At 39.1% G+C, this 16,446-nt stretch overlaps 1 long non-coding RNA gene across 1 annotated transcript; it reads right to left on the bottom strand.

Annotated features, from left to right (window-relative positions):
- Window positions 1-538: 538 nt before the first annotated feature.
- LOC116572410 lies at window positions 539-13,579 on the bottom strand. Its single transcript, XR_004278299.1, has 3 exons — window positions 13,502-13,579; window positions 11,542-11,742; window positions 539-682 (listed from the first exon to the last, which is right to left on the bottom strand). It is a non-coding gene; the product is annotated as an uncharacterized LOC116572410 (long non-coding RNA).
- Between the last annotated feature and the right edge of the window lie 2,867 nt (window positions 13,580-16,446).

The following is a 16,446-nucleotide window of genomic DNA, read 5'->3' as shown; positions in this document are numbered from 1 at the left end:
GTGCCTCTTTTTCTCTGGCTTCCAGATAGTTCTCATTCTTATTTTTAGGAATGGCTATGAATATTTTTTGAAATGTTTTCTATAATGTTTTCTAGGAGAGAAAGATCTCCACCTGTGCTCAGCCATCTGCCTAATGTATAAATTAGACTCTTCTGTTATCTGTCTTAAAGCATCACTTACAAGATCACCAAGATTCCCCTATGTTCCAGTAATTTTGGATTTAAAGATTACGCCCACATTCACAACATCTATTTCTATAAGGTTTCACCAATGCTGACCTCCTCTCTGCTATCATTCCACTCAAATTCAAAATGCTAATTATTGGAGGTGAGGCCCTGATCCTCTGAGGCCTGTCTGGGTCAGTCCATTTGAAATTTTTACAACTAGTGTCCTAGAAAATTCATCTAGTAAATATTTGATGTCATACTCGCTTTCCAATACAGAAGATTGTTTTGTTTTATCATGCCATATTAGTTTTCTAGGGCTGTCATGACAATGTATCACAAACTAAGTGGCTTAAACAACAGAAGTTTATTTTCTTACTATTCTGGAGACTAGAAGTCTGAGGCCAGGGTGGTGGCAGCATTGGTTTCTCCTGAGGCCTCTCTTCTTGGTTTGTACCTTCTTGCTATATCTTCTCATGGTCTTGCCTCCATACCTTTCTGTGTCAAATCTCATCTTCCTATAAGGACACCAGTAACATTGGATTAGGGCTCACCTTAATGACCACATTTTAATTTAATTACTTTTAAAAAACCCCTATCTCAAAATATAATCACATTCTGAGATTGTAAAGAGTAGATTTCACCCTGTGAATGGGGGTGAGGGGAGACACAATTCGACTCAGAACACATGTCCATTAAGAATTCTTCAGATTAAAAAAAAAAAAAGAATTCTTGAGATTCCCTTCAATATTGTTCAAATGGAATGAAACATTAGTCCAGTCTCCATGCACTTCAAATAGAAGGAGTTGCCATTGCTACAGACGTTCAAATCATGGGGTTTTTTCCTCCCATTTTTACTAGAAAAACATTTCAGCTAATAATCTCTTTGAATGTGCAGAAAGGAATACCAGGGTGATAAACCAACAAGACAAAATCTTTAGGTCAAAGCTGAATATAGCAAAACCTACTTAATATAAGATTCTACAACTTACGTGAAAAGATAAACTAAGTCACAGAATCATTTTAATTAATTTCTTTTTAAACTAATATGTAGATATCATTAAATACTTAATCAAACAGTTCAAAGGGATCTTGAATGTAAAGAAAGTCTTCCTCCCACCTCCATCCTCAGTTCCTGGCTGTCCTTCCCAGAGGCAACCACTATTATCTGTTTCTTAATTATCACTCCAGAGATACTCTATGGGAATGCAAACATGTATATTAATGCATCCTTTTTGCTTTGTACAGTAGAGGTATAGTTTACATATATTTTGTGTTGTGGCTTTCCACTTAACAGTCTTCACGATTACTCCATCTCACAAAAAGAGATGTACCTAATTATTTTCAAAGGCCAAATAATTTTTTGTTATATGGGTGTACAAGTATAAATAATTTTTTAGCCATACCTACTGATGGCCATGTAGGTCGTTCCAGCCTTTTGTTGCAATCAATAAGGCCATAATGAGTAGCCTTCTTTATACAGTTTTGCACAGAAGTACACTTGAAAGATAAATTTCCACCCATAGAACCACAGGTTCAAATGTTATGTGTATTTTTACCTTTGAAATACATTGAGAAATTTCCCTCCAAAGAGTCTGCATCAATCTGGAATCTTACAAACAATGTATATGGATATTTGCTTCCTCACACCGTGTTAATATAGATTATTATCAAACTTTCAAAGTAACTTATCAGTTTGGTAGGTGAAATAGTGGTACATCATTATTTTTCTAATTTGCATTTCCCTATTATGGGTGAAGTTGAGAACCTTTTCTTACACTTAAGAACATTTGGATTTGTGGTAGAAGAGTCAAGATGGCGGAGGAGCAGCAGGCTGAGATGACTTCAGGTAGTGGAAGATCAGCTAGATAGCTTATCAAACCATTTCAAACACCTACAAATCCAACAGGAGATTGAAGAGAAGAAGAGCAGAAATTATAGAAACGGAAAACTGACCACTTCTGAAAGGTAGGACCGGTGGAGAAGTGAATCCAAAGTGACAGGAAGATAGACCATGGGAGGAGGGGCCGGTTCCCGGCAAGAGCTGAAATAGCAACAGAGCACAAAATCAGAACTTTTAAAAGTCTGCTCCACTGAGGGACATCACTCCAGAGGTTAAGCCGGGGTGAAGCTCACGTGGGAACAGTGTGGCCTCAGGCCCTGCTACGTCACAGAAGGATTGGGGCTGTCAGAGTGTCACAGAGCTCACAGGTATTAGAACAGGGAAGCCGGCTACAGAGACAGAGCCAAGGAGTGAGCTCTCAACTTGGGGCTACCTTAAATCATGATCCATGGCACAGGCCACTGCTCTGTGAGCAGGGACCCCACAAGATCTAGGGATATCCCACTGGAAGAGCACAGGGATCTGTGGGGCTCAGAGACTCCAGGCAGGGCTGTGTGCCAGAGACAGAGAAGCTTGGTCACAGGCTGGGTGATCTCGGAGCACAGCTGGAGGCCAGGGAGATGGGAGTGATTGAGTGCTTTTCTCCGAAGGCGCACTGAGGAGTGGGGCCCCGAGTTCTCAGCTCCTCTGGGCCAGAGATTGTGAGGCTGCCATTTCATTCCCGTCCTCCGGAACTCTATGGAAAGTGTTCAGGAAACAAAAGCTCCCAAAAGCGAACCTGAGCAGATTACTTAGCCTGGCCCATGGTAAGGGCGGTGCAATTCCGCCTCGGGCAAAGACACTTGAGAATCACTACAACAGGCCCCTCCCTCCAGAAGATCAACAAGAGATCTAGCCAAGACCAAGTCCATTTACCAAGGAGAAGAGCAGAATTCCAGAGGAGGAGAAAGCAACACATGGAATTCACGGCTTTCTCCCCATGATTCCTTAGTCTTGCAAAGTTAATTAATTTTTTTAATTTTATTTTTTTCTTCTGCTAAATTTTTTTAAACTTTTACCCTTTCCTCTTTTATAGCTTTTTAACTAGTTTATTTTAACAATAACTTTCATTAAAAAAATCTTTTTTGAACCTTCATTATTATAGTCATATTTTACCCTTCATTGTATCTAACTTTATTTTTTCTTTACACATAGCATTTTTTTTTCTAAAAAATATTGGGGTACAACTTCTTCTAATAGATCAAAATACACCTCAAATCTAGCACAGGGCCTCAAATATAGCACAGGGCTTTATTCTAGTCTCCAGTCTGAGCAAATTCTCTCCACTTTCTTTTTCTTTATTTTCCCAACCAACTTACCTTATCAACTCCTTTTTTAGAAATTTTTTAAAAAAATTTTTTTCATTTTTATAGTTATATTCCATCCCTTCATTGTGTTTACTTATATATGTTTTTCATTCTTTAAAATTTGGGGAGGTAGTTTCTTCTAAGAGACCAAAATACTGCCAAAATTAAGTGGGTGACCCTGTTCTATTCACCAGTCTAATATATGTATATTTTTCTATTTATTTTCTTTTTAAAAATTTTTTTTTCCTGAACTTCTTTTTACCCCCTTTCTTCCCCCCCACGATTTGGGGTCTCTTCTGATTTGGTTAAAGCACATTTTCCTGGGGTCTTTGCCACCCTTTTAGCATTTTATTCGCTCCTTCATATATTCTTATCTGGATAAAATGACAAGGCGGAAAAACTCACCACAAAACAAAGAAAAAAAGAACCAGAGGCAGTACCAAAGGCTAGGGACCTAATCAATACGGACATTGGTAATATGTGAGATCTAGAGTTCAGAATGATGATGATCAAGATGCTAGCTGGGCTCGAAAAAGACATGGAAGATATTAGAAAAACCCTGTCTAGAGAAATAAAAGCCTTTTCTGGAGAAATAAAAGAACAAAAATCTAACCAAGTTGAAATTAAAAAGAGCTATTAATGAGGTGCAATCAAAAATGGAGGCTCTTACTGCTAGGATAAATGAGGCAGAAGAGAGAATTAATGATATAGAAGACCAAATGACAGAGAATAAAGAAGTTGAGCAAAAGAGAGACAAACAACTACTGGACCACGAGGGGAGAATCCGAGAGATAAGTGATACCATAAGATGAAACAACATTAGAATAATTGGGATTCCAGAAGAAGAAGAAGAAAGAGAAGGGAGCAAGGTATATTGGAGAGAATTATTGTAGAGAATTTCCCTAATATGGCAAAGGGAACAAGCATCAAAATCCAGGAGGCACAAAGAACCCCCCTCAAAATCAATAAGAATAGGTCCACACCCCGTCATCTAATAGTAAAATTTACAAGACCTAGTGACAAAGAGAAAAATCCTGAAAGCATTCTGGGACTAAGAAGTCTGTAACATACAATGGTAAAAATATTAGATTGGCAGCAGACTTATCCACAGAGACCTGGCAGGCCAAAAAGAACTGGCATGAGAAAAACATGCAGCCAAGAATACTATATCCAGATAGGCTGTCATTGAAAATAGAGAGATAAAAAGCTTCCAGGACAAACAAAAACTAAAAGAATTTGTAAACACCAAACCAGTTCTACAGGAAATATTGAAAGGGGTCCTCTAAGCAAAGAGAGAGCCTAAAAGTAACAGACCAAAAAGGAACTGAGACAAGATACAGTAACAGTCACCTTACAGGCAATACAATGGCACTAAATTCAGCTCTTTCAATAGTTACCCTCAATGTAAATGGGCTAAATGCCCCAATTAAAAGACACAGGGTATCAGAATAGATAAAAACACAAAACCCATCAATATGCTGTCTACAAGAAACTCATTTTAGACCCAAAGACACCTCCACATTTAAAGTGAGGGGGTAGAAAACAATTTACCATGCTAATGGACAACAAAGAAAGCTGGGGTGGCAATCCTTATATCAGACCAATTAGATCTCAAGCCAAAGACTATACTAAGAGATGAGGAAGGACACTATATCATACTCAAAGGGTCTGTCCAACAAGAAGATCTAACAATTTTAAATATCTATGCCCCTAACATAGGAGCAGCCAATTATATAAACCAATTAATAACAAAATCAAAGAAACACATCGATAATAATACAATAATAGTAGGGGAATATAACATTCCCCTCACTGAAATGGATAGATCATCCAAGAAAAAGATCAACAAGGAAATACAGACCTTAAATGACACATTGGACCAGAGGGACATCACAGATATATTCAGAACATTCCATCCCAAAGCAACAGAATACACCTTCTTCTCTTGTGCACATGGAACATTCTCCAGAATAGATCACATCCTGGGTCACAAATCAACTCTCAACCAGTACCAAAACACTGGGATCATTCCCTGCATATTTTCAGACCACAATGCTCTGAAGCTAAAACTCAATCACAAGAGGAAATTTGGAAAGAACACAAATACATGGAGTCTAAAGAGCATCCATCTAAAGAACAAATGGGTCAACCAGGAAATTAATGAAGAATTGAAAAAATTCATGGAAACAAATGATAATGAAAGCACAATGGCTCGAAATCTGTGGGACACACCAAAAGCAATCCTGAGAGGAAAATATATAGTGATACAAGCCTTTCTCAAGAAACAAGAAAGGTCTCAAATACACAACCTAACCCTACACCTAAAGGATCTGGAGAAAGAACAACAAAGAAAGCCTAAACCCAGAAGGAGAAGAGAAATCATAAAGATCAGAGCAGAAATCAATGAAATACAAACCAAAACAACAACAACAACAACAAAACAATAGAACAAATCAATGAAACTAGGAGCTGGTTCTTTGAAAGAATTAATAAGATTGATAAACCCCTGGCTAGACTTATCAAAAAGAAAAGAGAAAGGACCCAAATTAATACAATCATGAATGAAAGAGGAAAGATCACAACCAACACCAAAGAAATACAAACAATTAGAAGAACATATCATGAGCAACTACATGCCAGAAAATGTGACAATCTGGAAGAAATGGAGGCATTTCTAGAGATGTATAAACTACCACAACTGAACCAGGAAGAAATAGAAAACCTGAACAGAACCCTAGCCAGAAAGGAGATTGAAACAGTCATCAAAAATCTCCAAACAAACAAGAGCCCAGGGCCAGACGGCTTACCAGGGGAATTCTATCAAACATTTAAAGAAGAATTAATACCTATTCTCCTGAAACTCTTCCAAAAAATAGAAATGGAAGGGAAACTTGCAAACTCATTTTATGAGGCAAGCATCAACTTGATCCCAAAACCAGACAAGGATACCATCAAAAAAGAGAATTACAGACCAATATCCTTGATGAACACAGATGTGAAAATTCTCACCAAAACACTAGTCAATAGGATCCAAAGGGACATTAAAATGATTATTCACCATGACCAAGGGGGATCTTTTCCAGGGCACAGGGTTGGTTCAACATCTGCAAATCAATCAATGTGATACAATGCATTAATAAAAGAAAGAACTATAACCATATGATACTCTCAATAGATGCTGAAAAAACATTTCACAAAGTACGGCATCCCTTCCCAATCAAAACTTTTCAGGGGCACATGGGTGGCTCAGTGGGTTAAAGCCTCTGGCTCAGCAGGGAGCCTGTTTCCTCCTCTCTCTCTCTCTCTCTCTGCCTGCCTCTCTGTCGTGATCTCCGTCTGTGAAATAAATAAATAAAATCTTTAAAAAAAAAAAAAATCTTCAAAGTGTAGGGATAGAGGGCACATACCTCAATATCATTAAAGCTATCTATGAAAAACCCACCACAAATATCATTCTCAATGGAGAAATACTGAGAGCTTTTCTGCTAAGATCAGGAACACAGCAGGGATATCCATTATGACCACTGCTATTCAACTAGAAGTTGAATAGTACTAGAAGTCCTAGCCTCAGCAATCAGAAAACAAAAAGAAATTAAAGGCATCCAAATCGCCAAAGAAGAAGTCAAACTATCACTCTTTGCAGATATGACACTATATGTGGAAAACCCAAAAGACTCCCCTCCAAATCTGCTAGAACTTATACAGGAATTCAGTAAAGTGTCAGGATATAAAATCAATGCACAGAAATCAGTTGCATTTCTGTACACCAACAAGAAGACAGAAGAAAGAGAAATTAAAGAGTTAATCCCTTTTACAATTGCACCCAAAACCACAAGACACCTAAGAATAAACCTAACCAAAGAGGCAAAGAATCTATACTCAGGAAACTATAAAATACTCATGAAAGAAATTGAGGAAGACACAAAGAAATGGAAAAATGTTCCATGCTCATGGATTGGAAGAACAAATATTGTGAAAATGTCTATTCTACCTAAAGCAATCTACACATTTAATGCAATCCCAATCAAAATCCCACCTATTTTTTTCAAAGAAATGGAACAAATAATACTAAAATTTATATGAAACCAGAAAAGACATTGAATAGCCAGAGGAATATTGAAAAAGAAAGCCAAAGTTGGTGGCATCACAATTACAGACTTCAAGCACTATTACAAAGCTGTCATCATCAAGACAGTATGGTATGGGCACAAAAACAGAAACATAGATGAATGGAACAGAATACAGAGCCCAGAAATAGACCCTCAACTCTATGGTCAAATAATCTTCAACAAAGCAGGAAAGAATGTCCAATGGAAAAGAGAGTCTCTTCAACAAATGGTGTTGGGAAAATTGGACAGCCACATGCAGAAAAATGAAACTGGACCATTTCCTTACACCACACACGAAAATAGACTCAAAATGGATGAAGGACCTCAATGTGAGAAAGGAATCCATCAAAACCCTTGAGGAGAACACAGGCAGCAACCTCTTCGACCTCAGCCTCAGCAACTTCTTCCTAGGAACATTGCCAAAGGCAAGGGAAAGAAGGGCAAAAATGAACTACTGAGACTTCATCAAGATCAAAAGCTTCTGCACAGCAAAGGAAACAATCAACAAAACCAAAAGACAACTGGCAGAATGGGAGAAGATATTTGCAAACGACATATCAGATAAAGGGCTAGTATCCAAAATCTATAAAGAGCTGATTGAACTCAACACCCAAAGAAGAAATAATCCAATCAAGAAATGGGCAGAAGACATCAACAGACATTTCTGCAAAGAAAACATCCAGATGGAAAACAGACACATGAAAAAGTGCTCCACATCACTCGGCATCAGGGAAATACAAATCAAAACCACAATGAGATACCACCTCTCACCAGTCAGAATGGCTAAAATTAACAAGTCAGGAAATGACAGATGCTGGCAAAAATGTAGAGAAAGGGGAACCCTCCTACACTGTTGGTGGGAATGCAAGCTGGTGCAACCACTCTGGAAAACAGCATGGAGGTTCCTCAAAAAGTTTAAAAGAGAGCTACCCTATGACCCAGAAATTGCACTACTGGGTATTTACCCTAAAGATACAAACGTAGTGATCCAAAGGGACACGTGCACCCAAATGATTATAGCAGCAATGTCCACAATAGCCAAACTAGGAAAAGAACCTAGATGTCCATCAACAGATGAATGAATAAAGAATATGTGTTATATAAATATATACAATGGGATACTAAGCAGCCATCAAAAGAAATGAAATCTTGCCATTTGGTGACGGCGTGGATGGAACTAGAGGTTATTATGCTTCGTGAAATAAGTCAGTCAAAGAAAGACAACTACCATGTGATCTCCCTGGTATGAGGAAGTGGAGATGCAACATGGGGGGTTGGGAAGGTAGGAAAAGAATGAATGAAACAAGATGGGATCGGGAGGGAGACAAACCATAAGAGACTCTTAATCTCACAAAACAAACTGAGGGTTGCTGGAGGGAGGGGGTAGGGAGAGGGTGGTGTGGTTATGGACATTGGGGAGGGTATGTGCTATGGTGAGTGCTGTGAAGTGTGTAAACCTGGTGATTCACAGGCCCGTACCCCTGGGACTAGTAATACATTACATGTTTATAAAAAAATTTAAAAATTATATGTAAAAAAAAAAAAAGCATTTGGATTTGTGTTTTCAAAAGGCATTGCTCACAGTCTTTTTCTGTTTATCAACTGCTTATCTTTTATTAATTATAAAATAGGTTTTAAATAACTATGGGAGACTACTTATCTATTTATTATTTCTAGGAAAAGTATCAGATGAATACTGTGGATTTCTAAATCTGCTTAGGTCTCCTAAGTATGCCTTTATAAATGAATAGCAGGGAATAATAACATTATCACTAGATAAGAAGTCTCAGTTCTACCACAGTTGGCAGCATTTTAGTAACCTGAATAGACGAAGAGTTATACCATGTTCATTGATAGAACGTGTTAACACTGAAGATGTCAACCCTCTCCAATTAATCTTCACATGCAAGGTAATTATAATAAAACTGCCCAGCAGAGAGTCGCCTGGGTGGTTCAGTGGGTTAAGCCTCTGCCTTCGACTCCAGTTATGGTCTAACGGTCCTGGGATTGAGCCCCTCATTGACTTTCTACTCAGTGGGGAGCCTGCTTCCCCATCTCTCTCTGCCTGCCTCTTTGCCTACTTGTGCTCTCTCTCTGTCAAAAAAAAAAAAAAAATGCCCAGCAGAAAATTTTTAGGAACTCTACAAATTTATTCTAAAATGTCTGTAGAATACAAAAAGTACACAAATAGCCAGTTCAATTTTGAAAAAAAGAAGATCAAGGAAAAAGGAGCATGCTTTATCTTAAAAAACTTTCTTTTAAAGAATGGTAAAAGAATATTGATCAATAGAACATAAAAGTTCTCAGGGGAAAAGAAAAATTAATCAAAATCTAATCAAAAATTAATGTATTCTATGTTGGCTAATTGAATATAATTTTTAAAAAGGAAATAATACAGGGAAAATGTACAATTTAGAGAGAAAATTCGTCTTGAATTTCTACATAGGCCATACTCAAAGTGGATGCCAAATGGTACAAAGATCTAATGAAGAAAGATAAAATTATAAAGTAATAGAAGAAAATGTAAAGAACATTTTTGAAACTTAGGGATAAGGAAAGACCTGTTAAAGTAGATGCTCAAAGCATAAAACATCTAGATGTCTATAAAATAAAAATCATCATAAACAAAGTTAATGGACAGATGACAGTTTGGGAAAAAATATTTGTAATCTCTAAACTTAAACAGGATTAGTATTTAGGATACACTATGAACTCCTGGAAATTAATAAGAAAAGGGTAGGAAACAGTAGATAAAATGAGCACAGAACATTAGCATGTGGTTCACAAGAGGAGAAACCTAAATCGGGTTGTTGCAGGTCAGGTTTCTTGGAAGACAGACTAGATGATGAAAATTATAATCGAAAGTTTATCAGGAATTGCTATCAGGATAAACACCACCATGTAAAAGACAGAAGGATTGGGAAGATGGAGAAGTGGATCTATAGCGCAATCTCAACAAATGACTCAGCCCATCCATCTCAGTCTGCTAGGCTACCATAACAAATTACCATACATAAGGTGTCTTAGACAACAGAAATTTATTTTCTTATAGTTCTAGATCTACAAGTGCCAAATAAAGGTCAGGCAAGGTGGGTTTCTAATAAGAGCCCTCTTTTAGGTTTGTGGACAGCTGCCTTCTTTCTGTCCTCAAACAGCCTTTGATCTGAGTTATGTGCAGGGAATAAGATATCTCTCTTCCTCTGCTTATAAGGCCAGGAATACTATAGGATTAGAACTCCACTGCTATGGCTTCATTTAACCTTAATTACTCCTAAAATCCCTATCTCCAAATACAGTCACACGAGAGATAAGGGCTTCAAGATATGAATTTGGGGGGTAGAGAGCTAGGACACAATTTAGTCCATAGGGCCACCTGGTGAGATCTCCAAAGCTGGAATAGTGTGGCAGATTCTATTTTCCAAAAATGCCTGCAATCTCCTATGCTACATGTTTTCATAAGGTGACCATGATACTCCTCCCATGGAAAAGAAGGGTCTACAGCCTCTCTCCTTGAACACTGATAAGCTTTTCTGACCGTATCAGTCAACAGAAAATAATGAATACATGTCTTCCGAGGCTAGGTCATAAAAGGAAATGTAGCTTTTAGATTATTTGTTTGAATACTCATTCTTGAAGTATTTAGCTGCCACATAAGCAATCTGACTAGTCGGAGACCACCATATTATGAGACAGCCCCAACTAACCCATATGGAGAAAGCAAATGGCAAGATCCTGAGATTACACAAAGAGAAAGACAGAGATGCTCAGCCAAACTCCAGTTATCTTAGCCCTCTGTTTTATAGCTCCAGCCACCATCTGACGGAAATCGTGTGAGAGACCCTGGATCATAACTTCCTTTGATCGCCTCCCAAATTCCTGAGCCACAGAATGCCTGCAGCAGTGATTTGATATATCTATCTATCTATTTGATAGATAACTAGAATAGACAACTTCAGAATTGTCTCAATTGGGACAAAAGGACTAGACTTGATATGCCTACATTTACCACTCACTGAATGAGGACTCTTCTGGGAAGTGGTGACTTTGGGCAATAACACTCTTCAGCCAAGGGCCCTTACCAAAAAAAGTGCTGATTGCTGAAGGTCAATGACCAGCAGAACTCCCAGGAACTTGGGGAAATAAGTCCTTTGGTCTTGAAGCATGAGCCAGATGGCATATCACAACATCTGTTATGGTCCATCCCTTGTACCACTTAGATCCATTTCTTTTTATAAGTTCTGCAAGCAGCAACTCCAGCATTCCGGTGGGCCTTTTTTTTCCTGTAAGAAATATAAGACAGGGAGATTAGTGGGATGACCCATAGTTCTACAGCTGCAATTTGTCTTAGGACACCAAAAGATTCTCATTTTTTCCCTTCTTTATTCTCTATTCTAGATTCCTTTCACTCTCAGAGACTCTCCTGCTCTAGGGACTTAACCAAGGGGTGACCCAGCCTCTCATTATTGAAGGGCCTAAACTCCTGCTCAAAAGTCTTTCTGTTGCAGCTGTAAGTGCTCATTTACATTAGAATTGGGCAACGTAGTAAAAACATACCCAGGTGAAACTTCTGAATCCTAAATACCTTCTTCTTCTCTGGATTCTGTAATAGAAACCCTACTTCCCACTGAAGCAAAGCTCATAGGTCTGATATGAGGATGTGGGATCCATGTAGGTGGATCAAAGACTAAATCCTCACACAGTGGCGCAGGCATGAACTATAAGGGAAAAAGAGTGTGTGCACATTCTAGTGAAAATGAACTGATATCCTTTTGGGGCAGAGGTTTAAGATACTCAACTTGCCATCAGGTCATACCTCAAGAGACAGTTCCAAAACTGGGGGCTTCATTGTTGGTTTTTAATGCTGGCAGCTCAAACGTACAGCAGTGACAGTAGTTAGAACAGCCTCAGTGTGCAAGAGCCCAGCCTACTGAGCCCATGCATAGCCTCCTTCCCTGTCACCATGGTTATTTCATATGCGTGTCCACTGCGCCGTCACTGTGGTAGCCAATGACAGAAGCTAGTTGACACCACCTGGCTAAATTATTGTGCCAGCTTGATTGTTTAGTGCTTTCTCTGTGGTAAATGCTACTCTGGTGGGCATTAGCATATTATAAGATTTGTACTTTTCACACTCACTCCCCTATGTCAGCTCACATGCCTCTATCCAAGATCATGTTCCCAGTCCTCCAAGCATTCTCTTTCAGAGCGGGTCCCTGACACACTGGTCAAGTCATTTGCTACTGCACATAAATCCATATATACCCAAACCTCGGGCCACTTCTCTTCCTCGATAAAGACAGTATACCAGATGCACCACCCAAAATTAAGTCCATTAGGAAGATTTCCCCTCACAACTACATTTTAAGGCCATCCATGATTGGGCCATTTAACCCAAATGTAGTAGCTCAAAGTAACATGTCTTCCTCTCACATATCTAAAATTTGAGCAGAACTTGGTGGGAACAAGTGAGACAGCTTTCATATAGGGAACAGAATCATGAGAGTCTTTTTATTCACATGTCTGACAGTTGCTGCTGGCTGTTGGCTGGGACCTCAGCTGCTAAAGCAGCTGCAAGACCTAGACATGGTCTTTTAATAAGAATATTTCGCTTTCTCGAAGCATAGTATCTAGGTTCAAGAGCAAGCATCTCAAGAAGAAGGGAAATGCAGGAGGGAAATATAGCAACTTTCATGACCTAGCCTTGGAAATCAGCATCACTTCCACCTTATTCCATTGGTTAGAACTGAGTGACTAAGGCCAGCCTGTATTCAAGATGAGGAGAATTGGACTCTATCTCTTGACAGCATCAAAGTGGAGACTCATAAAATGTCAAAGAATTTCCAGACATATTTTTAAACCACTACAGTTTACAAATAGACTAAGCCAATCCATTTGTGAGCCCAGCTCAGCTTTTTTCTTCCTTTGTCAGCTGTTCATGAGAGACTTAACCATTTGCCCATGAATGTGACCTAAGAGAGAGGTGTTGGTGTGACAATGTGGATGACATGACAGTATGGAACACCTGCTTGCACAACTTACTTGGCCTTCTGGCTCTGTTTGGGCTGGACCCCAGATGTATCATTTCTATCTTACAATGGAGAGCTGCTGGGCTTGTCCAACTTTATGACTTGGTAGGTCTGACAACTCCTATATCATAATGGGAAGTGCTGGCCACATGGTCACTTTATTACATATTGTCAGGTGCTCCATCCCTACCAGAGTCCAGAAGCTGGCTAGGAGCTAATATTTGAGTGGCATAGAATTATTCACTATAGATAGCATACCCTTGCTCCAGAACTCTAGGGCTTGCCATAAAATCCACAGAGCATCTTTTCCACATAAGATACCTCTAAAATTACAGGATAAGCTGAATTGTATATCCTAACTTGGCAGGACTGCTAGCCTAGCATCCTGGACCTGCTACCAAGCTTTTTTTCTGGTCTGGGCCTCATGCAAAGCTGACAGCCTTTCCTGGGGAAGACATGGCCATCAAGCCCAAAGAGAAGCCATTGTATTTCTTTCTTTTTGATGGGAAATATGAGATGCAATAATTATTGTTGTTTTTGTTACTCTGGGATGGAAAGTCCTGGCATGTTCCAGACCACTGCCTTCTTGAAATTTCACTAAGATGATTAGTCAGTCCCTGGATCTTCACAGTGTTCATCTCATACTCTCTTAAGCACATATCTTAATGTGGTTTCCAATGTACTTACTGTTTCTTGCTACATCTAGTCAAGTTAGCATAATGTCATTGATGTAATAGAAAAGTATGTTCTGCAGGATGTCCAGACAGTGTGGGTCTCTTCAGACTATATTATGACAAAGAGATGGCTATTAACATTTGTCTTTATAAACTGCACATGAATACTACTTTCTGTTTCAAGGGAATGCAAACTGTTTCTGATCTTCCTTTCTGATTGAGCTGAAACAGAATGTACTACCAGACCAAAGACTGCATCCTACATGCCTCAGGTCAATAGTAGTCTCCTTTAGAAAAGATACCACATGTGGCAGTCTGGAAGCAATGAGACTACACTTGGTGGCACTAATACTAGTCCACTGTCATCCTTCAGAGTCCATCTGGTCTTTGCAAGTGCCAGACTTGGGAATTAAATGAGAGTATCATGGGGACAACTTCTGAATTATATAGATCTTTAAGAGAAACACAAAATTCCACCTATCCCCTGACCTCCCAAGGTTGCATTTTTTATTTCATTTTTATTTAGTTAGTTAGTTAGTTTTATTTGTTTATTTGACAGACAGAGATCACAAGTAGACAGAGAGGTGGGCGGGGCAGGGTTGGGGAAGGGGAAGCAGGCTTCTTGCTGAGCAGAGAGCCCGATGTGGGGCTCAATCCCAGAACCCTGGGATCATGACCAGAGCTGAAGGCAGAGGCTTTAACCACTGAGCCAGCCAGTGCCCCTCATTTTTATTTTAATGAGGTGGTAACAGTTACAGAGTTTGGCTTTCCCTGCTAGTAGCTCTTACCGCACAGAAACAGAACCCACACTAGGTTCTGCCAAGTCCCTGACTGCCACTCTGATCTGCCACTCATTTCAGCAATCATGTCTGACTTGCTTCTGATGGTTAAATGCAACCATGCCAGTGTCTCTAACCCAGGTGTCTCAGGCCTCTAGTATTTTGTGATGCTATCATCCTTATTACTCTCAGTAAACCCAGTTCTAGTTATCTGTTTTTCCAATTAAATAGAGAGAGTTCTCTCAACCAAGATATTTCATGGTCCCATCCTTTTCCAATCTGTACTCTTGTCTTGGCACAGTAGACCTGTCTAGATTGCAGTTGAAAATATCTTTGGAGTTTCCCCTACTTTTATGGTTGAGTCCTGGGTCTAGACTTTGGATTTTTCTGCTTTCCAGCAGCCAAAAAGGCCTTCCTTTTCATACTTAGCCTTTAATTATTGATTAACCAATCTTGACCATTTATTATCTTTTTCTAAAGCACCAGTTTCCCCTGACAATAGCCATCTAATTTAATTGTTCATATGATTATCATTTCCTCCATATTTTTTAAATGTTGGCTGCATTGCACCCACTAGTGCCTTTCTTTTCATTGGTACACCCATAGTTGAAGAGTGACAAAAACTTTTTTAACAGTTTTGCTGCTACCTTTTACAGGATCAGTCTCGCCCTGATCCACTACCACCAGTGGGAGGGATGTGGTACTCAATGCCAGCAGGCCAGAGGAAAATCTAGCCCTAGAATCCTCTCTTAGTGTGTGCTTTCTCAAACTACCCCACTTTGGGCATGACTGTTGAAGATTGTGTTCCTAAGAAAGAAGATACTGAAATGGAGATTGGCATGAAGAAAATTCATTAGAGAATGTTCTTGAGATAACACATGTGAAAGAAAGGAAGAAGGCAGATTAACAGAGGGAGAAAATGGTCTGCAATTCAGTCTCAGCAAAACTTTCACCTGATCCCATAAAGAACTTTGTAGGTAGGCTGGTCCTTCTGAGTTGTCCCATGTTAGGATGAGAAGTTTGGGCCTGTGCTTCCACATAAACCAGTTATTGGATGTAAACTGCTTCTGGAAAGGGCACATGAACCTGGACAAGGCAGCTGTCTTCTCCCAAGGATAATTTCTGGTATGGGCTGACAGCTGATAGCCACCAGACAAAAGCATTCCCAGATGGAGGAATTAAGTCCATTCCTGAAGGAGGATCTGGGCAACACATCACAGTATCCATGACACAAGTATAGAAAAAGATAGATTCACTAATAATCACATAAACACAAATTTAAACAATTAGCTATCTCTTATGGCCATCAGATTGTTAGAGATATAGGAAAACAGGAGAATATATATAAGAATATAAATGAGTACAGATCTTCTGCAAACAATTTGTCATAATTTAACAAAATTAAATAAACATATACCTCATGACCCATCAATCCTATAAAAAGTCTAACACAGGTTTATAAAATTACATGAACATGAGTATTCATCACAGGGCTGTTTGTGGTA

Source organism: Mustela erminea, chromosome 13 (assembly GCF_009829155.1).
Source record: "Mustela erminea isolate mMusErm1 chromosome 13, mMusErm1.Pri, whole genome shotgun sequence".
In the NCBI taxonomy this organism is placed as follows: Eukaryota; Metazoa; Chordata; class Mammalia; order Carnivora; family Mustelidae; genus Mustela; species Mustela erminea.
The sequence above is the reverse complement of the archived record's forward strand: the minus strand, read 5'-3'. Positions and strand labels throughout refer to the sequence as shown.